Source organism: Salvelinus alpinus, chromosome 17 (genome assembly GCF_045679555.1).
Source record: "Salvelinus alpinus chromosome 17, SLU_Salpinus.1, whole genome shotgun sequence".
NCBI lineage: Eukaryota > Metazoa > Chordata > Actinopteri > Salmoniformes > Salmonidae > Salvelinus > Salvelinus alpinus.
This window is the reverse complement of record NC_092102.1, coordinates 55,564,984-55,572,981: the sequence shown is the minus strand read 5'-3', so window position 1 is coordinate 55,572,981 and position 7,998 is coordinate 55,564,984. Positions and strand designations below refer to the sequence as shown.

The following is a 7,998-nucleotide window of genomic DNA, read 5'->3' as shown; positions in this document are numbered from 1 at the left end:
TGATATTGACTCATTGTATACCAACATTGACACCAAGTTGGGTCTTAGAGCGATCAAAAACATCTTCCATAAATATCCAGACCTAGATAGACCAGATGGGACTTTGCTACAATTATTGGAACTCAGTTTAACAAGAAATGACTTTGAATTTAATTCTAATTGGTTTCTTCAAATCCATGGTACAGCTATGGGGAAGAAGTTTGCCCCGTCCTATGCCAATATTTATATGGCAGAATGGGAACAATCAGCCTTCCCCAAATGTATAAAGCTTCCAATTTTGTATTTACGGTATCTAGATGATATATTTGGGTTATGGACACATTCACTTTCAGATTTTATGGAATTTGTGAAGATTCTGAATACACATCATCCGTCAATTACGATTAAACACAATGTTCAGCCGGAACGAATAGAATTTTTGGACACCGAGGTATTTTTTGTAGAGGGGAATGATAACCTGAAGCGATTAGCAACAAAGGTTTATTTTAAACCTACGGACACCCATTCCCTCTTACATAAATCCAGTTTTCATCCAAAACACACCTACAGGGGGTTGATAAAGTCGCAGCTTATTAGATTTAATAGGATTTGTACACAGGAAAAACATGTCAAGGAGGCTATAGGAATTCTTTTTAAGGCTCTCAGACCCAGAGGATACTCAAAACGTTTCCTCCGCACTATAAGAGCAGAGGTGAACAATATGTCTGTAACGGAACCTATATGTGGGAGGACTAGTAATGATGGATGCATTATTCCATTTGTCACCACATATTCACAGTCTCTATGAGGTTTAACTCCATAGTGAAGGATCATTTTGAGCAGACGAGGGAGGAGGTGGAGATTCTCCAACAGTTCAGAGTAATATCAGCATATCGGCGAAATAAAAATTTGAAAGATGTGCTGGTACACTCTGGTTTCAGGGAGAAGCCGGGGCGGAGTGGATCACATTTTAGACAAGTTAAATACATTCAGAATAAATGGTCGGGTCTAGGGGCTCCAGTATGGGAGGTATTTCAATTGAAGACCACCAACATTGTATATGGAATTGAATGTCTACAATGTGGAAAACTGTATATTGGAGAAACTAGGAACTCCTTGGAAGCCAGACTCAAACAACATCTCTATCATATAAGTAAGGAGTCGGTTAAAAGCACACTATACATCCACTTTAGATCTCATCCAGTAGCTCAGTTAAGAATAGCAGGGTTGGAATCTAACCAGGGGTGGTCGCTAAAACACAGACAGATCAAGGAGCGGTGTTGGATAAAAAAATTGGGTACTTGTAATCCTACAGGCCTTAATGAAAAGTATTAGAGACCTAAACTTTTCTAACCTTGATCTGAACACTAACCTGAACCATCCCAACCCCAGTTTATTCTAACTATAACCCCAACCTTAATCCAAAACTTAACCTTAACCTTGACTATAACCTTAATCCTAGCCTTAACCGGAGCAATCTCAATTCTAGCTCCAACTTTAAACCCAATCCTAAACCTAACCTTAAATTTGATCATAACCCTAACCCCAGTCTCAAACTTAACCATAAGCCTAATCCCTTGGTTTACCCTAACTATAACCCTAACCTTGATTGTATCCTTAATCCTAAACCCAACCCAACCCTGACCTTAACCTGAACCCTAACCTTAACCTTACCTTTAACTGGAGCAATCTCAAACCTAACTCTAACCTTAACCCTAACCCCAATCCTAAACCTAACCTTAACCTTGATCATAACCTTAACCCTAACTCCAGCCTCAAACCTAACCCCAAACCTAACCCCTTGGTTTACCCTAACTATAATCCTAATCTTAAACCTAACCTTAACCTGGATTGTAACCTTAATCCTAACCTGAACCCTGACCTTAACCTGAATCCTAACCTTAACCTCACTTTTAATTGGAGCAATCCTAACCCGAACCCTGATCTTAACCTGAACCCTAACCTTAACCTCACCTTTAACTGGAGCAATCCCAACCCTAGCTCTAACCTTAACCCCCATCCTAAACCTAACCTTAACCTTGATCATAACCTTAACCCTAACGCCAGCTTCAAACTTAATTCTAACCCTAAGTATAACCTCTTGGTTTACCCTAACTATAACCCTAACCTTGATTGTAACTCTGATCCTTACTCGAACCCTAACCTTAACTTTACCTGAAACTGGAGTAATCCCAACCCTAGCTTTAACCTTAACCCCAATCCTAAACCTAACCTCAACCCGGATAATAACCTTAGTTCTAATCCTAACCCCAATCACAATCCTAATCTTAACCCCACCTCAATCCCTGAACCTTGACCCCGATACCAACCTTAATTTGAACTCAAGCCTCAAATCTAACCTTAACCCTAACCCCTTGGGACTCAAAAAGTGGATATCAGGAATCCCACAGGTCTGAAACAAAAGTATGAGAGCCTAATTTTAACCTTGACACTGACAATCTTAATCGGTACTTTAAATTATAACCCTGGCTTCATAAAGATGTATTCTGAGGAGCCTCGGAATTGGAAAGTATGTATTGTTTGGGTAGTGTCTGGGTGTTTATCCTCTTAGAGGAAAAGGTTACTCTTATCTGTTCTTTTTCAGGGATAAACCATAACATCTTCCTTTGCGGTATATCTCCCAATTTCCTGTAGGACTATGATGTATCAATAGGAGAAATAGAATTAGAGAACATGTGCCCGTGTATTTGGTCCTCTTGAAGGGCAATTTTCTCTTAAACCTAACCCGCCAGAGCCCTGTTCTCCTCCTCCTAATTAGATACTTTTACCCAGAGAAACTTGAATCTCATATATCAGGAGCACTTTTATATTATAATTGGAACCTTGTAAATATGTAAATTATTTTTGTTTTATTAAAGTTGTTTTTTTATATTTTTCTTTTTTGTCTTGTGTGTTTTGGCCCTGTTTTCTTTTGATTTATTTATTTGGAAATTCTTTAGAGGTCTTCTTGTAGTGGGGAACGATGTCATAACAAAACCACTTTTTCCCTTCATGTAGATTGGTTTATACAAGGAAGGTGAAAAAACAATGGGAAATTTGTAGAATTAAGGACAGGTGTGTTGGAGGATATAGGATGGACATAATAGTCCACCAATGGAAGGTCAGGCTTAGTAGCTTAACCCCTCCCCTCACCCGTTCTCATACTATATGGGCTGGCCTCTTCTCATTTTCTGTCTATTTTCCTCTGAAGAAGCACGAATTGTGCGAAACGTCAGGAATTTTTTCTTCCTAATTTTAAACAATACTCCTTTTATCTTTTTACCTTCGAACAAAAAAGGTTTTGACCATGTGAATCAGAAGAGGATTACTGTATCTCACTATTCTAAAAGGACACCATTTTTCCTACAAACAAAGATAAGCACATGGACCTTTGGAGACTTGGTGGGGATGGTATGGAAGAGCTCTTTTCCGTGTGAGATATCCATTTTTCTGGGTTGGTGAGTACTCCCAAAATCACTGTGTGTACACATGAAGATTTGAACATTTGGAGTGACTTGAAGTGGAACCACTATCAGAATTGAACCATAAAGGAGTGATCACTTTTGAATGGAGTGTTTTTCTCCCACCTGAGTGGGGAGGTTTTTTTTCTCACCTTTGTGTGTTTTTATGGAGTGACAACCTAACCTACAGTGGTAATCTCCTACGGATTGCTTTTATTGTACACATTCCCCTTTCTCCCTTTTTCCCCCCTCCCCCCTCTTTTTTGAGGGGCTGAGGCCGGTATGAGGCTTAATTGCCAGTTCTGGGGTAACCACCAGATGGCAACGGACAATGATTTGTTGTTGGAGAAAATGAGTTGTGAGTGCTGACCTCTTATCCTTTCTTTATATTGGGTTTTGTTTCATTGGAGTTTCTTTTATCTAAAATAGGGCTAATTCTTTTTAATTTTTTCTTTTTGTCTTTGGTGTATAGATTTTTCTTTTTGTCTTTTGTATGTGTGTATATATATCTTTTTGGGGGGGTTGATTGGTTCCAATTATATATTGTGGGGGGGATTTTAACCTTTATATGATCCCTTCTTTTAGTTGGGATTTCCAGCAAGGGTTCCTGGTTTTGAACATTTACCATGGCAGTGCCACTACATAACCGTTTCCAGGCTCTAGTTAGTTTAAATGATCAGGGTGAGTCTACTGGAGAAATGAGGAATGTTCCTTCTTTGCCAGATATAACCTGCACAAAGGGATATTTCAAGGCCCTACAAGCCATTCATCACTCAGAAATATTAGATCATTCTGCAGTTAATCATTCTTTTCCAGCAGGGATGGTAAGACAGGTGAACAAATTGGCGGCCTTTATTAAACCCTCCTCGCCTAACCAACAGACCCTGGAAAAGGTAAAACTTAATACCAGTAGGTGGATGGAGAATAATATGCATATTCTGAGGGAGCATTATGATGGGGTAATTGCCTTATGCATTCAGAATAGCTCAACTTATAATCAAGAAGCTCTAGATAAAGCGGTGATGTGGGCAAAGGCAAGATATAAACACAAATTTACATCTTCTTCAGTAAGCACCTTAAAAAACATGTTGCAAAAACCAATTGACCCACCGGCCTCTACTAAACTGATAACTTCTCATCAGGCCCATTCCAGTTATGCGGCTGCGGTGACCAGCAAGTCACCAACTGGTAGGGTGTCAATGGGAGCCCAGGCCCACAGGGACTTTGGAATATGCAGGAATATCCCAGGGGGCCAGAGTGACACTTCGGTAAGGGATAATATGGTTAATAAACAGGCCTTCAGTAATCCTGTAGATAAACCGATAAACCATAGTCAGACTATCAACAGCAATACCACAGGGCTTGCTGGGGGTATACAGAGAAGGGAGGTGCAGGTAGAAGTTCATGTTGGGTCTACTTCTCCTTGTAGAGTGGTTCCTTCGACGAGCTCACCTACTAACCAACTATCTCCCCTCTTGTCCTGTCTCACCCCTCGGAAATTAGGTCCTGCAAAGAGTGGCGGGACTAGCTTCAGACTTACCCCAATAACCAGGAAGAGCACGGGGATACCGAATCCCCAAACTCAGCGACCAAGAAACAATTTGGCCGAGCCTAAAGTCCCAGCCTTGACCCTTCCAGGTAGAGAGCCCTCGAATTTACTCTTAACAGTAGAGGCGTTGGAGATTACGGTGAATAACGGAAATGGTCAAAAACTATCATTGAACAATGTGGCTGTTTTGATGGATGACATGGTTTTATCCAATTCTACTACAGGTTCACAGCAAGATGACCATCAGGGTAAGGTAGCAATGGCAAATGGAAAAGACACGGGTCCTGGGACAGAACCAATACTGGAACCTGTAAAAAAGGAGAAACTCTTTTATCCCACATGTCATTCTAGAACTGAAAGGAAAATAAATGATTGGAGTATTGAGATTAAAAAGCCCGTGGTTTTTATTGGGGATTCCAACCTTGCGCGCATTTCTAGTTTTACTGACACTAATACACAAATAGATAGTTTTCCGGGAGCAACCTTCAGACATATTGCAGGAGTGATAGGCAAGTTGGAGAAACAGCAAAACACACAGAAGGTTGTTCTATCAGTGGGTCTTGTTAACGGCTTGAACCAGCAGTATACCACTGCAGTCAAGCAGTTGCAACAGCTACTGAATAAAGCAGGTGAAGTTTTTCCTCATGCACAGGTCTATGTCCCTATTATACATTTTTCAGATGAGCTTCCATGGGAAAAGCAGGAGGTACTGAATCAATTGAACAAGTATATTCAGAAGAATTGTAGGGAACTATTGGATCTGAATAAACTTAGATTTCACACAGTGCAGGATGACCCAATACATTGGAGACCAGATACAGCTGTAAACATTTTTAACTACTGGCTAGACCAGTTAAACTATTAAGAGGGGAAGAGTGTATTGGTATTACTCCCCAGCACTCTAATGTACTTAACTTATCGACTACTTTTAGACTTACAGCGGCAGAACAGCAACTCCTGGAGAAGGGTCTTATGTTTATCCCGACACCCACTAAGATAGATCGCATGGAGCTCAGGAGGGATCTGCATACCTATCATAGAAAATTAAAATTACTTGATCATTTTAATTATAATACTGATAACCAAAGAATACCATTTATTGGTCCATCACACTGGGAGCCTAAGTTAGAGGGAGTGTCCAATACGATGCAGACTTTAATTCAAAGAGACTCTACCTCTTTTAGTACATTTAGGTTTTATATGGCAGGGAAAGATAATCTTACAAAACAAGAACGTAAATCCTTAAAATCCTTAAGTAAGAATTCCAACATAGTTATAAAACCAGCGGATAAAGGATCAAAGATTGTTATATTGGATAAAACCCAGTATCTGATCGAGGCGAAAAGGCAATTGAGTAATTCTAAACATTATAGACCACTGACTCATTCATTGCAGCAGGAGACCCAGAGACAAATTAGGCAGATTTTAGGAGAACTTTATGAGAATAATTACATTACAGACAAACAAATGTTTTACCTATTTGGACCAGATACCCCACGTCCCAGACAATTTTATTTGTTGCCTAAAATCCACAAACCTCCTGAGACTTGGACCATTCCTTCTGAGGTTCCATGTGGTAGGCCGATTGTATCGGACTGTGGCTCGGAATCGTATAGAATAGCGGAGTATTTAGATTATTTTATAAATCCTCTGTCACGGAAACATCAAAGCTTCATTAAAGACACGTATGAATTTGTGACAAAATTGAAAGAAATTAGTGTGCCTCAAGAAACTGTGTTTTTCTCAATTGATATTGACTCATTGTATACCAACATTGACACCAAGTTGGGTCTTAGAGCGATCAAAAACATCTTCCATAAATATCCAGACCTAGATAGACCAGATGGGACTTTGCTACAATTATTGGAACTCAGTTTAACAAGAAATGACTTTGAATTTAATTCTAATTGGTTTCTTCAAATCCATGGTACAGCTATGGGGAAGAAGTTTGCCCCGTCCTATGCCAATATTTATATGGCAGAATGGGAACAATCAGCCTTCCCCAAATGTATAAAGCTTCCAATTTTGTATTTACGGTATCTAGATGATATATTTGGGTTATGGACACATTCACTTTCAGATTTTATGGAATTTGTGAAGATTCTGAATACACATCATCCGTCAATTACGATTAAACACAATGTTCAGCCGGAACGAATAGAATTTTTGGACACCGAGGTATTTTTTGTAGAGGGGAATGATAACCTGAAGCGATTAGCAACAAAGGTTTATTTTAAACCTACGGACACCCATTCCCTCTTACATAAATCCAGTTTTCATCCAAAACACACCTACAGGGGGTTGATAAAGTCGCAGCTTATTAGATTTAATAGGATTTGTACACAGGAAAAACATGTCAAGGAGGCTATAGGAATTCTTTTTAAGGCTCTCAGACCCAGAGGATACTCAAAACGTTTCCTCCGCACTATAAGAGCAGAGGTGAACAATATGTCTGTAACGGAACCTATATGTGGGAGGACTAGTAATGATGGATGCATTATTCCATTTGTCACCACATATTCACAGTCTCTATGAGGTTTAACTCCATAGTGAAGGATCATTTTGAGCAGACGAGGGAGGAGGTGGAGATTCTCCAACAGTTCAGAGTAATATCAGCATATCGGCGAAATAAAAATTTGAAAGATGTGCTGGTACACTCTGGTTTCAGGGAGAAGCCGGGGCGGAGTGGATCACATTTTAGACAAGTTAAATACATTCAGAATAAATGGTCGGGTCTAGGGGCTCCAGTATGGGAGGTATTTCAATTGAAGACCACCAACATTGTATATGGAATTGAATGTCTACAATGTGGAAAACTGTATATTGGAGAAACTAGGAACTCCTTGGAAGCCAGACTCAAACAACATCTCTATCATATAAGTAAGGAGTCGGTTAAAAGCACACTATACATCCACTTTAGATCTCATCCAGTAGCTCAGTTAAGAATAGCAGGGTTGGAATCTAACCAGGGGTGGTCGCTAAAACACAGACAGATCAAGGAGCGGTGTT

General features: G+C 39.8%; 1 long non-coding RNA gene across 1 annotated transcript; it reads left to right on the top strand.

The window, feature by feature from the left end:
• Positions 1–3,174: 3,174 nt before the first annotated feature.
• LOC139543186 (uncharacterized) lies at positions 3,175–5,382 on the top strand. The gene is made up of 6 exons (XR_011668619.1): positions 3,175–3,798; positions 4,026–4,121; positions 4,260–4,333; positions 4,583–4,708; positions 4,944–5,078; positions 5,214–5,382. It is a non-coding gene; the product is annotated as an uncharacterized lncRNA (long non-coding RNA).
• The last annotated feature ends 2,616 nt before the right edge of the window (positions 5,383–7,998 follow it).